Raw genomic sequence first — 19625 nt, forward strand, 5'->3', positions numbered from 1 at the left:
ACCCACACTTTCTAATGCCCAATGCTTCTATGGCAGGATGGCCTGTGGTTACTCAATTCTAAAAGGAATCATTTCTTTTACATTTGAATTAGTAATCAACTGTAAATAAAACCAAATGTCATAAAAATTAAGTGGCTCTAGTTAAAAACAAATACTTTTGTGGAAGGCTACATAATGGCAGTTCTGAAAGTGGTAGTCTTAAGAAGTTCTATATTTTTCATAAAGAAAAAAATTACATTCATTGTGTCATATATGTACATGTGCTAAAGCAGTCATTTATTTTCCAAAGTGTTCAAAACTAATAAATACAAAATTTAAGTTATTTTACTACTTATTAATACTTAATATTATCATTAAATATTTAATATGAGTCTATATGTTAATGTAAATTTAATACAACATAAAAAGAAACCTGATCTCTGTAATACCAGAAAAGCCAATTTATTACAACCATGTCTATTATATTTGATTTATATTTAAATATTCCTATTATATTTAAATAGGAGTAACAGTTATTAAATAATGTCAGTAAAATTTTAAATAAATATATCTCTCACAAAATCTAAGTTATATGAAGTTCTCAGTGTAGTACCTTATAGCCTTATTTGGTCTTTGTTCTTTACTCCCCTCAGACATATATTATAATTTCTGAAGGTGATTAAAATGGGAGAATAAAAGAAACACAATCGGTAAAACCAGTAGGTGAGATCACTGTCCAAAACACTTAAAAATGTTTGATAGTTACAGATTACAATCTTCGTGGCAGATAACTAGTACTTTTTGTTCCTGGAAAACAGTTAATTACTTTTATAATATACGCTACTTACTTTTATAAGTGTAGATACCACTTCAAATGATCAACCACCAAAAGTATAGGGGCTATTACAATGAGAGGAAGTAGTGAATATCCTATAACTCAAAGAACTTGGCCATATGCAATGTGAATTTTAGAAGTTTTAAATAAATATCACAGAAATCAAGATAATTATTTTAATCACTATTGAACATCACATATTCATGGTTGTACTTACATAAATGACAAGAAGAAATTATGAAGTATCATATGCTTTATATTTTAAGGTATCATATTATCGCTATGTTATTCCTGGACAGTCTCATCAACCCACCATAGTTTCAGTATCATCAACTTTCTGATGATACCCAAATCCCCATTTCAACCCCTCTCCCTTTTGAAACTTATATATCTGATTACCTTCACTATACCTACTTACAGTTGTAGAAGGATTATTTAAAGGGACCACAACCATCTTATTCAAACAAAAATTCAAGAGGTCTAAGAAGCTACGTGTGACAAATGCAGGCTAAAAGGGAAGGGAGGGCAGGCAGGAGAGACTGAAGGAAAATATATTTAGTGGCTACTGTGTGCCAAGCTCTGTGACGAATCCAAGACAGATCAAGCGCCACAGCAACAATCCTATGAAGTAGGTGTGCCTCCATTATTAAGAAACTGAATTTTAGAGAGACAAAGTGCTTTGTTCAGGAAGCAAAATGGGTAGGAGAAAAGAGTTCAAATTAAGATCTAGATCTCACTCTCTTTCTTTAAAAGATTTTATTTATTTGAGAAAGAGAGTGTGCATGCATACGATTGAGGGAGGCAGGTGGAAGGTGAGTGGGGAGAAAGGGCAGAGGAAGGGGGGAGAGGGAGAGGCAGACTCAATGCTGAGGTGTGGAGCCTGCCAGAGGGCTCAATCCCAGGATCCTGAGATCATGACCTGAGCCAAGTCAGACGCTTTTAACTGACTGAGCCACCCAGGTGCCCCTAAGATCTAAGTCTCTTAACTCTCACATCAACAGTCCTAAATTACCAAAACATTTAGTGATACTATTTTCATATAAATATTACTGTGGTTGTGTCAAAGATATAAATAATATGTGAACAAATGTAATTTGTACCAGAGGGGCGACGCTGGCAGAGGAGAGAGAGTCTCAAACAGACTCCATGCTGAGCGGGAGCCTGATGTGGGGCTCGATCTCAGCTGGAGTGAAATCAAGAGTTGGACGCTCAGAGAGACTGCACCATTCAGGTGACCCCAAAAATCTTTTTTTTTTTTAAAGAGGCATAAACAATGGAAACAAACCATAAATAATCATGGGATTTGAAAACATCATACACATCTGGGAGAAACTAAAGAAAAATTCATACAGGCCATATAGGTTGGAAACTGTATAAAGAACTGGTTCCTAACTGATACATTAAAAATGTATAAACCTAAAGGTACACCTAGCACTCACCACAAGAAGTAATAACTAAAGGCTGCCGGCTGTGGATGAAACCCCTGAGCACTCTCAGAATACAGATAATGCAGATCAAGTTCATTCTCATTGCTTTCGTATACGCAGACTATTCACAATAATGTAAGCCCTGAAGTATATACAAAATCATGAATAAATGAAAAAAAAAGTAACACCATCAAAAGCACCAGGAACAAAAGTCACGATCCTAAACTCTTAAGTTTAGATCAGATACATGAAAATAAAGAGAATAGTATAATGAAAAGAAAAGCCATTCACAGAATCAGAGCATTATTCTGTATAAGATAACTGCATTACATTGGAGAAAATAAAGTTTGAGGAAGCTATTTCTTCATCTTTATAGTAATTTCCATTTGTGACACTTTATGAATGATCGTATTTTCATATCATTCCTTGAATTCTGCCCATTAATATAATTATATATTCTATATCACAAAATAATGTGTTGTTTACTATATTAATAAATGACAATTTTCTTTTTTTAAAAAAGAGCAAACAGAACAGAAGATGGGACAACAGCAACATAATTTTGGAAGCTGGAAAACAGATGAACAAGAGCTTAGTAACAGACCTGGCAGATCTTTCTGCAAATATGAAAAAAAAGCGCTCAAGGTCTCTGCATTTAGCAATCAATGTTCACAGACTCAGCACCCAAAGGTAACTCTGTCTGCAATTCTCTCTGCTCTACTTCCTCCACAGAATAAACTGAGAGGAGAAAAAAATTAAACTGCTAGAATTCCTAGGTTTATAGTAATTCACAAGTCTTTTAATGGGGCAGTTCTGAAGGTGTGGTTCATGGGCCACTGGGGGTCAGAGACTCTTCCAGAAGACTGGAAGGTCAAAACTATTTTCTATAAAAATAATAAAACATTATTTGCCTTTTCTCATTGGGTTCATATTGGTACTAATAACAGGGAAAAACAACACAGTGGGTAAATGTGCTGCTTCACTGTGAGTCAAGGTGCACAAACTACTAGTAGTCACTGTACTCTTCACTACTACACAATCACAAAGAAGAGAAAAAAGCTAGTTTCACTTAAGAATGTCCTTAATGAAGAAGTTAAAATGATTAATTTCATTAAATCTCAACTTTTGAGTATGTCTTTTAATATTCTGTACAACAAATGGGAGAGTACACAGAAAGCATTTCTTTTCTTTCTAAGATTTTATTTATTTGTCAGAGAGAGAGCACAAGAACAAGCAGGGAGCGGTAGACAGAGGGAGGATTCCTTTGCAAGGGACTTGAATCCAGGACCCCAGGATCATGAACTAAGCTAAAGGCAGACACTCAACTGACTGGGCACCCAGGTGTTCCCAGAGAAAGCATTTCTGTTGTATCCCGGTTCAATGGTTATCCCAACGAAAGTGCTTACAACTGTTTAAGAGTTGAATTAGATGTGTTTACCATGGGGACACCATTTTTTTTCCTTGAAAGAACAAATGAAAAGACAAACTATGGTTATTCAGAGTTGGAGTGTAAAAGCATGTTCTTCTTCTTTTTTTTTTAAGATTTTATTTATCTGAGAGAGAGAGAGAGAGAGAGGGAGTGAAAAGAGCACAAGTGGTGGAGAGAGGGAGAAGCATGCTGCCCATTAGTGGGAGCTGATCTAACCTTTAGTCTAGGAGACGCCTGGGTGGCTCAGTTGGTTGGGCTTCTGCCTTTGGCTCAGGTCATCATCCCAGGGTCCTGGGATCGAGTCGCATTGGGCTCCGTGCTCCTTGAGGCCTGCTTCTCCCCTCTGCCTCTGCCTGCTGCTCCCCTGCTCATTCTCTCTCTATAAAATAAATAAAATCTTTTAAAAAATAAATAAATAAACTTGAGTCTGATCTAAACTTAAAGATGGGTGGTGGTATTAACGAATGTGATTTTCTGATATTGTACAATAAGATGTGACAACATTTGGAAGATTTACTAAGCACCAATTGAACCAGTGTTTTCAAATGACCATGAATGGGTAAAAGATCCACCCAAAGTAAATTTCAATGAAGCGGAATATCAAAAAGTTCATTAATATCATTTGAAAGATTCCTTACTGCAATAAACCTTTAAGAAACTATTACTTGTTGAATGTGAGTGTAGTTTCGAGAAGAATATCACAATCATCTGAAAAAGTTATTAAAAATACTCTTCCTTCCAGGCGCCTGGGTGGCTCAGTCAGTTAAACATCTACCTTTGGCTTAGGTCATGATCCCAGGGTGCTGGTCAGGCCCCACAAGGGCTCCTGCTCAGTGGGAGTCTGCTTCTTCCTCTATCCTCCCCCTGCTTGTATGCTCTCTCTCAAATAAATAAATAAAATCTTTTAAAGTACTCTTCCTTTTCCAATTATATATGTTTAAGGCTTTCTTTTCTCATATTCTTTAGCAAACAATAGTATCATAACAGATTGAATACAGAAAGCAGATATTAGAAACCAGCTTCCACTAAGCCGGACATTAAAGCTACTCGCAAAAATGTAAGAAACAACACCACTCTTACCACTTTTTTTGTTTGAAAAAGTTGTTTTCTTTCAAAATGTATTGTTTATGGGCACCTGGGTAGCACAGTTGGTTGAGCGTCGACTCCTGGTTTTGGATCAGGTTGTGAGATCAAGCCCATATCGGGCTCTGCACTCCAACACAGAGTCTGCTTAAGATTCTCAATTTCCCTCTCCCTCTGCCCCTCCCGTTCACGCTCTCTCTCTCTCAAATAAATAAGTAAATAAATCTTAAAAAAAAGAAAAGTATTATTTATGTTAAAATGTATTTGGTTTTATTTTTAAATGAATAAATATATATTTAAAATTTTTAAGTATTGATAAATAAAACCCACACAAGAGATCTCCTTGGGGGCCTGAGATCAAAAGTTTGAGAACTCTTGTACTAGAAAATAAATTATATGCTTCCTAAAAGCTGTAAATTACTTATGAGTGGTATGGGATCTTTTCTTTCTTCTTCCTTTCCTGTAACATTTATTGAGTATGAACACTACTGAATGCGTTGATCATCTTAGGGGAAGCAATATAACTTAAAAGCAATTCTGGGACAAAAACAGTTATGATGAATATAGCTACTGATAATATCTACAATACCAAAAATAAAGTTTATGATAGAAACAAAGGCTATTTTCAAAAATTAACTACTTGCTTCTCCACCAAGAACTCTGGCCAGTAAGAAGGTAGGGAACCAAATATCAAATGGTTATAATCCATGAGACCACCTTAAGGGAAAAAAAAATTCATGCAATTAATGTCTTTGTGCCAAATCAGATGATAATTTCCTGGAAGTCAATTCTCTGCTAATATAAGATAGTTTTGTATATCCAATTTCAGGTCATAGAGTTTGAGTTCCCAGGTATCTTAAAACCTAGTAAGAGTACAATGTGTTAATACAATTTTTTTAAAAGATTTTATTTATTTATGTGACAGAGAGACAGCCAGCGAGAGGAACACAAGCAGGGGAGGGTGGGAGGAAGCAGGCTCCAGTGGAGGAGCCCGATGTGGGACTCGATCCGAACGCCGGGATCACGCCCTGAGCCGAAGGCAGACACTGCGACTGCGCTACCCAGGTTGCCCCGTGTTAATACAATTTTACATGCAAACTGAAAAATTTGGCGACCAGAATCAGTACCTAAAAATCTCGATATTTCAAGGCGTAATGGTTGAATAGGACAGGTTTTCTGATCATAGTTTTACAACATCTTGCAAGGAAAAATTCATCCCTGAAAAAAGAAGTTAATAGGTCTTCTCCCAAGGTCTTTAAAATTTATGTTAATTACATGTATCTAAGTGATAGAATATGGGAGATGTTTCAGACAAATTTTAACTCTTGAGACTTAGTATGATAACGATATACGCCTCTATTTCCAAGTTTTGTCTGCTTGGAGGGTCTAGAAAATAATGAAGCCCCAATAGCAAAATAAGCATACTTATTGCCCAGATCCTGGTTTTCTAAATATCATTCCCTGATAAAAGGAACTAGGATTCTTTTGTTGATAAATAATTGATTTCCAGGTTGGGGCAGGAAGATAAAAGATGAGCCCAGAATACTCTGGAATTAGAAGGAAAGGAAATGCTCAAAAACCTAATGGGAAAGATGTTGAAGGACACAGAAGCTAACCTGAAGGAGTTCCCAATGGCTAAAGCTGGAATAATCTCAGCCATAAAATAAATGATGATAGCACTGGGTTATAATCCATAAAAATAAAATAAATATTCATGATTCCATACTGACATAAATAAATAAAACAATAATTGAGCAATGTCAAAAAGAATGGATAGCTGTTTTATAGAGGATACCAATCAATATCTGTGGAAGGAATCAGGAAAACGAAAAACCACCATTCAGTAATGCTACAGTAATAATTGCTGAACTCAAGATCACCAATAGATGCTAAAATTACTGAGCTAAAGTTTGATGAAACACAATCTCTGCATAGTCATAAAGTATCTCCCATAAGATATTTCTTTATTAATTAAAAAAAGGAAAAATAACAACTTTTACAGTGGAGGAACTGGGCAGATACCACCCATCACCTAATCAAGCAGCAATGTTAACAGCACCGGTAAAAGATATATCATATCACATACTCCCTGATAGTATACAGTGGACACAAAGTAGTATCCTTGCCAAAAATTCATGCCCCCAATCTAGTCATAGAAAACATCAAGTAAAACCAAACTGAGCAACGTTCTATAGAGGTAGTAATCTATTATTAGCCTTACAATCCTTCATTCAAATGGAAGATTATACAAAATAGGTAAAATCAGAATGGTCTAGATGAAGGATTAGTGGTGAGTAGTGGAGCAGAATCCCCATTCAACTTCCTCAATTTATCTCATACTTCCAACTGAATACCTGATAAAAACTACTGATCTAAGGTAAATATTAATAAGACTAGTGTTATATTACATTAAGGATTTTGCTATTGAAGGGTATTTCAGATCAACCAAATGAACACTAAGTGTAACAACTATCATAAAAAGGAAGACAAAGAGTTTTGACTACGGTAGAAAGAAGAAGGTAATGTGACCATGGTAACAGAGGTTGTAGTCATGCTGCCAGAAGCAAAGGAGTTGACGGCCTCTAGATGTGGGAAGGGCAATCAACTTAAGAATCTGCCCCGGAGCCTACAGAGGAACCAGTCCTGCTGACATTTTGATCTTAGCTCCTTGAGGCTCATTTTGAATTTCTGACTTCCATAACTTCTTAAAAAATCCCTGTTTTAAGCCACAACATTTGTGGAAATTTGTTACAGAAACAACGAGAAATGAATTCATTCCAAATCATTCAGTGATAAAGAGCTGTTTTTACTTCCCTAAAGCCTTAAACTTTAAGGCTTACTTTAAGGAAGTAATGTGTGTATGTTGTGTTTTGATAATAAAAGATAAAACTGAGAATAGAACAAAGTATTATATAAAACAAATTCTGATGGAATCCTTGTCATTATTTATTAAAATATTTATTTATTATTATTTTTAAAAAAGTAGCTCTAGGCCCAATGTGGGGCTTGAACTCACAATGCTGAGATCAAGAGTCACATGCTCCATTGACCGAGCCAGCCAGGAACCCCTAAAATATTTACTTTAAACGAATAAAGAACACGTTATGAGTATTGTGTTTTCAAACTGTTCATCCCTTGAGGGAAATCACAAAGGGCAAGGGCAGCCCTTCTGATCACTTCTAGTCACTGGTCACTTCCACTCAGCTGATCTGTTTACTCCAGTTGCAATACAATTATTGATGCTTTCTACGTGAATGATGATGTAAAAGTTTGGAAAGCCTTAAAAATTACTCCCCACTTATTAAATTAAAGAGTTCTAGAGATGAACAAGTTAGAAATAATGAGTAAAAGTAAAGCATTTTCTTAAACATAATGTAGCATTACAGTTAATGTTTGGCTATTTTTAATTTTAAAACTCTTAAAATATTTCAAATTTGTATAAAGTAACATATGCTTACCCTAAATTGTCCATATAATGATATCATGGAAAAGAAAGAACAACAGCCAGAGGACCCCAAAAGTCCAGGATTGTCCCTCACCACTTGTCTATTAAAACCAAGTGATGGCATTGGCATCAAAACACACCGGATTTTGTAGTAAATATCCTTTAGATCGATATCAATTCCTCCTATAATATAAAATAAAATTTCTTAAAAAGCATATATTTCTGAGTACTGAGACAGCTGCAATAAAAATTTAAGAAAAGTTTAAATATGACAGTGTGTTATCTCCATTGGTCAACAAAATATTGCACATTTTGAAGTACAGTATTTCACTGATTTCATGGTGTACATTTTCAACTTTTAACCTCTCTAAAATCAGGATGCTTGTCACAATTATTTGGTGTCTTATCTTGTCAGCCTAGAGTAAGCCAACTGCTTCCAAGATCTGCTTTTCCATTTTCCAGTGCTTCTGGAGGCACTTTGGGACAACTTTAAATAAAATCTTCTGTTTAGAGCCCTCCTTCTTGACCATATTGATAATTCAGACTGCAATCCTATATAAGAACTGATGTGGGGTTTTATTTCTACAAGAACATTCCAACTTTTTTGCACCAAACTAGAGACAAAAATATCCTTACTGTCTTTTTTGTATGGTGGGTTATTTCTCATTTATCCTTACACTAAGGAGACAGCCCTTTGATGTCTTAGCTTTACACTGCCTTACATACTTGTTTCCTCCTTATTGATAAACATAAAATAACTGCATCTTATAATTTTACTATTTTAAATTTGATGAAATATGGTATATTAAGAAACAAGAACACTTTAGCACTGTCTACCTATAATTACCACAGAAACTAACCTGATAATGCCTTGATTTTACAGAGTTATAGGTTCTTTCCCAAATTGTTAAATTCTTTACTTTTTTCCCCAAATGATAATACTTAAAAATTTCAAGTACTATGAAGACAGTGAAAGACTCCCTATAGTCCTACCAGTGGTAGCTCTAGAATTTCTCTATGGGAGAGATTTTGGAGTGCTAATCTTTTGGAAATTTTAATTTGCCTTAAACTTAATTTCCCACAGCAAGCACCCTGCTTTTTACTTAGACTGAATGTTTACTTGAGATAGTTATACGCCCAAGTAAGCCTTAACAGTTTGGAATATCTGTAAGTGTGTAATTGTGTTGTGTGAGCCGAGTGAGAGAGATATACAGAATTATAATTCTTTCAATTTTTACCATTCAACAGGCTAAAAATATTCTCTCATTATTTTCTAATTACTATTTAAACTGAAAAACACCTAGAAGTTTAACCAAAAAGGTTAAGATCTGCCATACTTGTCTTTAAATAACATGAAAGAATATAATCATCCCATAGACTAGTTCGAGAAAAACAAAAAATACATATTACTATTTTTACATACAAGAGTGGCTTGTTTATCTTCAGGATCATCATCACTTCAACTTCCAAAAGCCAGCCATATCCTCTTTGTCTCAAGAAATGTAGTAGCTGTAGATTCTTTAATAAAATCTCCACCAAAGGTTTAATTTGACATCTGGGGATGCTATTGAACCACTGAGATCTTAAGGAGAAGAGAGGACAAAACTATAAACCAAAGGTAAAAATGTGTGAATCTTAATCAATATGAGCATAATATTCAAGTAATGAATCATGAAGATCTCTAACTATAGTATTTGCTATTGTATACAATCTCATATTTTATAGCTGATAAATATGTAAAAACATCTTTTATTTTACAACAAGAAAATGAAAGATGAGGAAGTGAAGACATTTAAAAAAGATTTCAGATGATTAACTAGACTGGTAAAAGAATCTAGACTTATAACACAACTCTATGGAAGATACATACAAAATATATTACATGATATCATTTGGATTCCCTTCATTGTGTGTAACACTATATGCTTCAGAACAAAGTGACTGTATAAATTCTTTCTAAAGGCATTATGCATGTATATATAAACCCCTAGATAGAATTTGCTAAAGAAAAACTGCAGATGATTTTCCCCTACATTTTCATGTATTTATTTACACATTCTTTCATTTTAAAATCACCCAGTATCCTATGCTAAGTGCTCTGTATATTAATGCTTGGTTCTGGATAGAATTTGTTGACTAGTAAGAGTTCCCCGCTAATTCAGCTCTTTTTCTTTATGTAATTACATCATTCATCTTTAGTTTGGACAAAAATAAAGGTGTTTTGGGGTTTGTTTTTGTTTTGTTTTTAAGAGCAGCTCTAAAAAGGAGTAAAGATTCAGTTATCCACATTATAAAGTAAGAATTTCATTCATAATTCTGACAGTGCATTAGAGGTTACAGATAATTCTATGAAGTACCAATGCCACATTTTCTGGTTGAAAAAAAAAAGTAGAATGGTAGGGAACTGAGGTCATACAGGAATTGAAAAGAAAAAACATCTGTAGGACGAACCAATCGTACTATTAAAACAACCATCATTGCTGTTAACTAGAAGCCATATGACTGGAGTGGTAGTTTAGAAATTATTCTGGCAAGGACAAACCAGGAAAATATAACATGGACTCCCCTTCCTGGAAATCCATATACAATATAAAGAAGGCTTAATTTGCACATTATCGAAAATCTGGGTTAGTTTTTGAGAATTACTATTAAAATTTTAAGCTTAAACTTCAATTAATGCATGGTTAAGAATTATGAGTCATCTTGTTCTGGTGTTGGCAACTCTTGCAATTAGCACTGTAATAAAGTTTGCATTCTGAGGAAAAGAACTAGTTTGATTACTAAAACAGCAAATCATTAATGTCTTCTGTCTCCAGTTTCCTATTCCAAGAATTCCTTCCAGGGTTTAACAGTGTATGATTCTAAAAAGTTTTTATAAGGAGTTAACTCATCTAGAAATAAAATACAAGTACTTTTGAATTCACTGTCCTTCCCTATTGGATTTAAAAATAGTCCTTGTAAATGCTATCATTGAATCTTGGGACTAAAATATTCTCTGAAATTACTTTCTGTTTTAATATAAGTTGAAAAATAAATAAAAGATATGAAATGTAACTAAAATTCCATTTCCAATAGGTACAAAAAGTACTTTTCTTGATTTAACAAGAGGAAGATTTAGATCAGGGAAGTCATTAGTAATGGGAATTAAAGGTTTAAGAATTATGTGAGACAGGAAAAGGACCTTGTAGCGACTGTTTCCTGGCCTCTAGAAAGTACTGCCCTTAACAGTGCTTAATCTAAACCAAAAAAGGATATGTAAAATTATAGTGCTAAGAAATGCTGTGATAAAGAATTATTTTAGCGTTTGTGTCATAGCATGGGATGCCAGAAACTCAAAAAGGCACCTTTAGATTGACTTTGTAGTTTTTTCATTCCATTTACTATAAAAGTAGGAAAATATCATGGACATATGCAGGAATGCCAGTAACAACAGTTTGACACAATACTTAGTGTCCCCAGATATAATTAAGTGTGGGTATGAAAAGCAACAGAAAAGTCCAAAAACTGGTAGTTAGCTTAACATGTTAACAAGAATGTCAGAAAAACAAGAAGATTCCAAACTCTCAGGAGGACAGGTATTTTAAGTTAAACCAGGTTAAGAACCAGCTACCTTGGTTGTCAGCTCCTAAGATAGGTACTATAAAAACATTAATTTTAAAGTAATTCTTTCTTGCTATACTATTTATAATATTCTTGTCATTTGCTAAGTAAAAACAATGTAAAGATAATAACGTAAGTGGATTTATTTTTAAATATATATTTGTGGTTTTTTAAAAGATTTTATTGATTTATTTGAGAGAGTGAAAACTAGAGATATCCAGAGGGAGAGGGAGAACGGACTTGCCGCTGAGCCGAGAGCCCTAATGCGGGACTCCATTCAGGGCCCTGAGATTCAGAAACTGAGCTGAAGGCAGACACTTAACTGAATGAGCCACCCGGTGCGAGTATAAGTGGATTTAAAAGAAAATAATCTTTGAAAAAATCTACTGCAAAAAGGAAGTCTTAAATGTTTTCCACTTGTTTGCCCAGAGGAAGTTAATAATATAAAATATCATAAGTTTCAGTTTTACTGAAAGCCCCTGAAAAACTGCAGGATAAGATTATAGTAATTTTCCCTCCCTTAAACTCAAGTGTATTACTAGATAAGGGATCTTTTTCTGGAATCTTCTCAGCCTGGAAACTTCACTTGGAAAGATGAGGAAGAACTCAGTCAGTGCTATAGGATACTATACTCAAGGATGAGATTTACTGATCTGCTCCCCAGATGAGTTCTGAGACTTCTAAGAAAGAAGAGTGTCTCAATGCAGACGATAAACATTTTGCAGATACTTGTTAACTTCTTATAAATGTGAAGAAGCTTTTTCTTATATAACAAGGGTCGGAACAAAATTTCCATTTCATGTGAAAATGAAATCCATGTGTGCTTAAATCTAAAACAGAATTGAGTACTTGTCAGCAAAACGACAAAAACAAGAACACAGTCCATGAAAAGGATAAATTTACTGTTCCATCTTAGAGATAAAAACATTTTAATGCTTGCATAGGGCAGTGAAAAAATCAAGAAACTAATGGAAGTAAATAATGCATCTTCTGCTAGCTAGACTTAATTGGAGTTTGATTTGTATTCATAAGAAAAAAAAAAATTTAAAGATTTTATTTATTTATTTATTTGAGAGAGAGAGAGAGAGAAGAAACATGAGCAGGAGAAGCGTAGCAGGGGAGGGGGGCAGAGGGAGAAGGAAAACAGACCCAAGACCCTGGGATCATGACCCATGCTGAAAGCACATGTCTAACTGACTGGCCCCCCAGGAAGAATAATTTTTATTATTCACCCCATAAGAAAAAATTTAAAGCCTCATATAAAATTGTATCTTAGGCTTATATTTTTATTCATACTACTTTTGACTTATGGCTTTAGTACCTTTATCTATTCAATATTGTCAGTACAATTTATATTGTATATAATATTAATTAAGATCAACTAAATCAGAGTGCCTGGCTGCGCTCAGTTGGAGAGCATGTGACTCCTGATCTCAGTCTTGAGTTCTAGCCCCATGTTGGGTGAAGAAATGACTCGGGGGTGGGTGGGGGACTTAAAAAAGTCAATTAAATCTCTGAGCCTACTTTTGAAAAATTAAATCTCATTTTGGCATAAATGTTATTTAACAGAAATTTCTTTTGTCTTATGAATCACTTTTAACTAAACTTTTAATTTTGAAATAATTATAGATTCACAGGAAGTTGCAAAATAGTACAGAAAGGTTACATGTACCCTTCACCCAGCTTCCTCCAATGGTACCATGTTATATAACCATCAAACCAGGGCACTAACACTGATACAAAGTTCGCAGACCTTCTCAGATTTTACCACTTCACACTTTGTGTGTATACAGTTCGCGGTCATTCATCACTTTTATAGATTTATATAATGCCTTATGAATTTAAAATTTATGAAAATAAATAGCTTAACTTTTTAAAATAGTAAACTTTGCTTAACTGCCTTTCTTCTCTTCAAGAAAGGCTGCCTCAAAAGTCATTTTCAACTTTCAAACGGAAGAAAAGCTATTCTCGCACCCATTATACACCACATATCATACTTCATTAGCTATTGTATAGAAGATATTTGTGATAATATCTACATGGACACATATATTTTTTTTTGGAAGTAGGCTCTATACTCCAGCACAGAGCCCAGCGCAGAGCTTGAACTCACGACCCTGAGATCAAGACCTGAGCTGAGATCAAGAGTCGGACACTTAACCGACTGAGCCACACATGCATCCCTACCTGAATATAAGTTTTTAAAATCAAGTAGGAAATTTTTATAAAAGAAAAACTAACAATTCCTTTGTCTACACTACTAACTTGTATTAGCAGTAATATCCTTTCTGGGGAGAGGGAAATTCACACTAAGAGTAGGCTAAATGTTTGGCCACCTTAACAAAAAATATCACTTACTCAAAAGAGCACTGATAATAACTATTGATTATTATGTCTACAACTCAATAATGTACTATGAGATGTAGATACTATCACTTCTATATAGAGTGTCTTGGTCTGTTCAGGCTGCTATAACAGAAGACCATGGATAGGCTGCCTTGTAATAATGAAATTTCCTCACAGTTCTAGAGGCTGGAAATCTAAGATCAGGTGCCAGCAGGGTCAGGTAAGGGTCCTCTTCTGGCTTATAGATTTTCCTTATATCCTAACACAGGAATAGCAGATGGGAAGCTCTGTAGAGTGTTTCTTACAAGAACATTATTCCCATTTATGAGGGCTCCACCCTTACAAGCTAAGTACCTCCCAAAGCTCCAAAAAACGCTCCTAACACCATCACACTGGCCACTAGGATTTCAATATAATGAATTCCAGAGGGGACCCAAACATTCAGACTATAACATGGTAAGAAGACTAAAGAAGGCTTAGCTCAAAAGCAATATATTGAGCCCAATCCACTTCTATAGACTTATATATCTGTCAGCTTAACATTTCCTTTTAACTATGTCAAGAGCACCTAAAATTCAATATTCCAAAACCGAATTCTTGATATCTAAGGTCTTCCTCCAGTTTCTTCTTTCAGTGAATGGTACCATTATTCATTCAGCATTACAGACTGAAGCTTGATTATCCTTGATAATTTCCTTCATTCACATGCTCCCTGCTTCATCAATCCACCACTAAATTCTGTCATTTTCACCTCTAAATATTTCTGAACTTGTCCACTTTTTCTCCATTTCTACACCCAGCACAAGCTAGAGCAAACTATACCTCCTGCCTGCATGACTATAATAGTATACTAACTGCTTTCTCCCAGATCATTCTTGTCTTCCTCCAATCCATTCTCTGAATTGTAGCCAGAAGAATCTTTCTAAAAGCATATTCCTTCACTCTCCTGTTTAAAATCCTTCAGTGGGGGCGCCTGGCTTGGCACAGCGGTTAGCATCTGCCTTCAGCTCAGGGCGTGATCCTGGTCATTGTGGGATCGAGCCCACATCAGGCTCCTCTGCTATGAGCCTGCTTCTTCCTCTCCCACTCCCCCTGCTTGTGTTCCCTCTCTCGCTAGCTGTCTCTCTGTCGAATAAATAAATAAAATCTTTTAAATTAAAAAATCCTTCAGTGGCCTTCCACAGCTTTTTCAGCTCAGGTCCAACAATCTCTATGCACACTCCCTACTTCTCCAGAACAATTTTCTGCATCCCCTCCCATCTGTGCTCTAGCCACACTAGGCCTCTCAAGTTCTTTAAATGAACCAGGATCCCTTTACCTGGTATGAATACCAGGCTGTTTTCTCCAACTTCAGATAATCAAAGGCCATCCATTCTTCAGTTCTCGTATGTACTTGCTTATAGAAATTTCCTGATCTCCCAGACTAGATTATATTCCTTTCATAGTCCCCTGAACTTTTCCTTCAGAGCATTTATCACTGTTTACAATAACATATTTGTGTGATTATTTGGTTAATGTCTGTAAGCCCTATGAGGGAAGAGGTGTTTTTGTTGTAGTTTTATTTTGAACACATCTCCTCACTACTTATAACAGTGCTAGCCCTATAGGAGGTAACCAACAAATGTGTACTGGTTGAATTAATGAATGAATGGAAGGGCAAATAGATCCATATAGCTTAAATCAATAAATGACATTAAAGGCTTTAAATAAATCAAATATACAAAATTACATTTGTATTTTGGAAACATAATCTTAGCTGCATGATGGAAGACTGATTTAAGAGGGAGAGATCTGAACAGGGGTATGGTCAGATGGTTACAGTATACATGAGAAACGGTAAAGACTTAAGGCAGTGTCAGTAGAGAAGAAGAATAGATTCATCATATAGTTATTCTGGAGGTAGTATAAAATGATTTGATGACCAACTAAATATAAGAAAGTGAGAGAGAAACTAGAGACAAGTTTGGCCCTTGGCAAGAGGAACTATTACTACAAATATTAAGTCATTTTCACGCGTACCTTCCTTGTTTTCAATATTGGTCCATTAATCTACCAGTTAGTATTTATGAATTACTTAGCTTATTTCTTTGATGCCCTGAGAGAGATATAAAGAAGTGAGACACTTTGAGGGAGTTTAAAATCTAATTGTTAGTACGTATATCCAAACAATGGAACATTGTTCAACCAGAAAAAGAATAGTTACTAATCTAGGCTGCAATGGATGAAACTTGAAAACATGATGCTGAGTAAAAGACACCTGACACAAAAAGTCACATATTACCCCACTTACATGAAATGTCCAGAACAGGCAAACCTATAGAGACAGAAAGTAAATTAGTGGTTGCCACTGGCTGGGAGGCAGTGAAGAACGACTAAAAATCGGTATAGGGTTGCATTTTTGTGAGCGATGAAACATTCTAGGTTAGACAGTGGTGGTGGTTGTACAACATTGTGAATAAACTAAAAACCACTGAACTGTATGCTTTCAAGGGGTGATGTTTAGGGTATGTAAATTATATCAATTTAAAAATCTAATTGAGGTAACACGTAACACAAAACCCTATTAACACGGTAAAATACACTCTTCTGTAGGTAAACGACAATGCAAATTGCCAAGTGATCATAGGTGCCATAGGGAGTAAATAGGCCTAAGCTACCAGAGAAGTGGGCAGGAAGGCTATGTGGAGATAGAACCTGAATTTGGCTATGAGAGATAACCGGATGAACAGTGAAGGAAAGATAAGAGAAATCACTCCAAGGAAAAGAAATGGCAAGAACAAAGGCATAGAAGCTGAAGGCTTCTGATAGCGCGTAGTTCACCTCCAAAAGCTGCAGAAGATAGTGTGGGGACAAATCGTTAAGAGCATAAATATCAAGCAAAAAACAAATGAATTTGTCTTTTAGGTGTTTCTTTACACATTCTGTGGAATCTGATCCTATGACATACCTTCACAGAAGGCTTCTGATGTTCACTAAGCTTGGAAAATCCTGCATACTACAACCCCTTAGTGTTTCAGAACTAATACTGAATATTAAAGGCGCTGGGAATTCGAGGAGGAGTTAAGATGGCGGAGGAGTAGGGGTCCCCTTTCTAGCTGGTCCCCTGAGTCGAGCTGGATATCTACCAGACCATTCTGAAAACCCACGGATCAGCCTGAGACGCAGGAGATACATCTGGGTTTCTACAAACGAACATCTCCAGCGCTGAGTATTGAGGTACCAAGGAGGACCGTGAATCTGCGCACAGATATTGGAAGATAAATGGAAGGAGGAGGGAGCCTCGGCGCTCGGGCGCCAGGAAGCGGTAGCCACCTGCACTGGGGAGCGGGTGGACTCGCGGCACCGGCAGAGAGCAGACTGAGACCTGAGCCTGGGAACATGCGAGCGACCAGACTGAAATCCGGAGCCCGGTGCGCTCACTGGAACTAGACTGAAACCGGGGCTCGGGAGTGCGCGCAACCTGACTGAAAACCAGAGCTCGGGCTCACTGGAACTGGATTGATACGGGAGCTCGGGAGCGTGCGTGAGACCAGACTGAAAACCGCGCCCGGAGTGCACCGAACCACACTGAAACAGAGAGCTCAGGAGCGCTCACAAGAACCAGGGCCGGCTGGCGGTGTTAGAAACACAAAGGACAGAGACCAGCCGGCCCTGGAAGTGAGGGCTGGGACACCGGCTGTGGGGCGCACCCGGGATGCTGCAGGGTTTTTAGCAGCACCAACAGAAACAGAGTTAAAGACGCCAAGAGGCTCAGTGGAGAGCGGACTGCGATCTCTCGTTCTGAGACAGAGACTAGATTCGGCCACTGCTGCTCTGACTCTCAGAGGAGCCAAAGAAAACCTCCAGGGAAAGCCTCCAGAGAACAAAAACCGGAAATACCAGCTCACATTGTGCAAATCCCCATCCCCCGCAGGAGGACAGGGAGACTCTCCCAAACAGGGTTGCCCAAATATCAGCGGTAGGCCCCTCCCCAGAGACAGGCTGAAAAATCAAGAAGCCCACATCTCTAAGGTCCCTGTAAAACAAGTGCACACTGCCTGGGTCCTGGTTAATAATTTGGGCTCTGGACAACCCCACAACTTCTCCTCATCAGAATGGAGAAGGAGAAATCCCCCCAGCAAAGAAAAGATAATGAGTCTGTGGCCTCTGCCACAGAACTGATGGATATGGATATAACCAAATTGTCAGAAATGGAGTTCAGAGTAGCAATGGTCAAGATGATGTGTAGACTTGAAAAATATTAACGAAAATATTAATGAGAATATAGACTCTCTAAGGGTGGAAATGAGAGCGAATCTGGCAGAAATTAAAAATGCTATGAATCAAATGCAGTCAAAACTAGATGCTCTGACGGCCACGGTAAATGAGGCAGAAGAACGAATTACTGAATTGGAGGATGGGATGGTAGAAGAGAAAGTTAAAACAGAAACTTGGCTCAAAAAAATCCAATCTCAAGAATGTAGGTTACGGGAGATTACTGACTCGATGAAACGTTCCAATGTCAGAATCATTGGCATCCCCAAAGGGGTGGAAAAAGAGAGAGGTCTAGAAAAAATATTTGAAAAAATCGTAGCTGAAAACTTCCCTAATCTAGCAAAGGAAACAAGCATTCGTGTCCAAGAGGCAGAGAGGACCCCCCCCAAGTTCAACCACGACAAAGCGTCAGCGTCACGCCAGTCATAATCGTCGCAAATATTAGATCCAAGGATACAATATTGAAAGGGGCCAGGGCGAAGAAATTTCTCACGTACAGAGGCAAAAATATCAGAATTACATCAGACCTGTCTACACAGACCTTGAATGAGAGGAAGGGTTGGCAGGGTATTTTTAAAGCTCTATCCGAGAAAAACATGCAGCCAAGGACCCTTTATCCAGCAAGGCTGTCATTCAGAATTGATGGAGAGATAAGGACCTTCCAGGATCGCCAGACACTAACCAATTTCGTAACCACGAAAACAGCCCTACAGGAGATATTAAGGGGGGTTTCTAGAAAAGTAAAAAGGCCCCAAGAGTGATACAGAACAGAAATTTACAATCTATAGAAACAAAGACTTTACAGGCAACATGACATCATTAAAATCATATCTCTCAATAATCACTCTCAATGTGAATGCCCTAAATGCTCCCATAAAACTCCACAGGGCTGCAGATTGGATAAAAAAAACATGACCCATCCATTTGCTGTCTACAAGAGACTCATCTTGAACCTAAAGATACATCCAAACTGAAAGTGAAGGGATGGAAACCTGTTTTTCATGCCAATGGACCTCAAAAGAAAGCTGGGGTAGCAATTCTCATATCAGACAGATTAGATTTTAAACTAAGGACTGTAGCTAGAGATACAGAAGGACACTATATTATTCTTAAAGGATGTATCCAACAAGTGGATATGACAATTATAAATACCTATGCCCCCAACAAGGGAGCAGCAAGATACACAAGCCAACTCCTAACCAGAATAAAGAGACATAAAAATAAAAA

The 19625-nt window shown here is 36.7% G+C and overlaps 1 protein-coding gene and 1 pseudogene across 3 annotated transcripts in view; one reads left to right on the forward strand and one right to left on the reverse strand.

Annotated features, from left to right (window-relative positions):
* LOC121100983 overlaps positions 1-14532 on the reverse strand; it is a 24287-nt pseudogene extending 9755 nt beyond the window's left edge.
* The window catches only part of YIPF4 (Yip1 domain family member 4), a 52124-nt gene that overhangs the window by 10127 nt on the left and 22372 nt on the right, over positions 1-19625 (forward strand). The gene's annotated exons all lie outside the window — the stretch shown is intronic.

This window comes from Ursus maritimus, unplaced genomic scaffold (assembly GCF_017311325.1).
Source record: "Ursus maritimus isolate PB19 unplaced genomic scaffold, ASM1731132v1 scaffold_6, whole genome shotgun sequence".
NCBI classification, from domain to species: Eukaryota; Metazoa; Chordata; class Mammalia; order Carnivora; family Ursidae; genus Ursus; species Ursus maritimus.